At 41.0% G+C, this 870-nt stretch overlaps 1 pseudogene; it reads left to right on the forward strand.

Annotated features, from left to right (window-relative positions):
• Positions 1-14: 14 nt before the first annotated feature.
• Positions 15-134, forward strand: LOC113464107 (uncharacterized; annotated as a pseudogene).
• Positions 135-870: the final 736 nt, after the last annotated feature.

Genomic DNA, 870 nt, shown 5'->3' on the forward strand with positions numbered 1-870 from the left:
CGTCTGTACTTTCCGTCAACGATCATTCTATGTTGCAAAGCACCAGTTCTCGTCCGATCACTGAAGTTAAACAGCATTGGGCGCGGATAGTACTTAGATGGGTGACCGCTTGGGAACTCCGCGTATCGTTGGCATCTTTCTTTTGGCATTGCGAGTTTCCGAAAGTGTTTCCGTCAAAGTATTCTGTTCTTTATGTTGTTTGCACAACTTTTATAACTTTTTGGGGTAGAATTCCAAATTTTTTAATTACCACATTAACAATTGATGATTGAATTCTAATCGATATGAAGTTCAGTAACGATTAAACTATAATCGATATTTTGATTAAACTATTTCTGAACTGATGGTTAACATTCGGTCGTTAATTGAGGCCTCTTCTGATTAAGAATCGACATCTTATTCTTAGTGTTGGCTATTTGAGCTTATTGTCAATCATCTTCTCGGCTTCAGTTTCCGTCAACGATCATTCTATGTTGCAAAGCACCAGTTCTCGTCCGATCACTGAAGTTAAACAGCATTGGGCGCGGATTCTGAGCGCAGCGGTCGAAGCGGAAGGACGTGTGCCTCCGCTCCGCACGAGATAACCTTTACATTCAGAGTGTTATTTTTTGCGTTCTCCCTCGCAATACTTATTACATAGCTTTTTAATCTGTATAGTGTTATGATATATTTGTGGGTATCGTAAATGTGAAGTGCTGCGTATCGATACGCGTGTTGTTTGTGCACAATTAACGCTGCAAAGTCAGTGGTAATCGATAGTTCGGCCCACGTGGCATTGTGCAATGTGGAAAGCTCAGGCATTCCCTGCCCAAAGGGAGTGCAGCTTGCGACTGCATCACATTTAATTAATGCAAATTCAATCGTTAATAT

Source organism: Ceratina calcarata, unplaced genomic scaffold (genome assembly GCF_001652005.2).
Source record: "Ceratina calcarata isolate Rehan_Ccalc_2016 unplaced genomic scaffold, ASM165200v1 scaffold1144, whole genome shotgun sequence".
Lineage (NCBI taxonomy): Eukaryota > Metazoa > Arthropoda > Insecta > Hymenoptera > Apidae > Ceratina > Ceratina calcarata.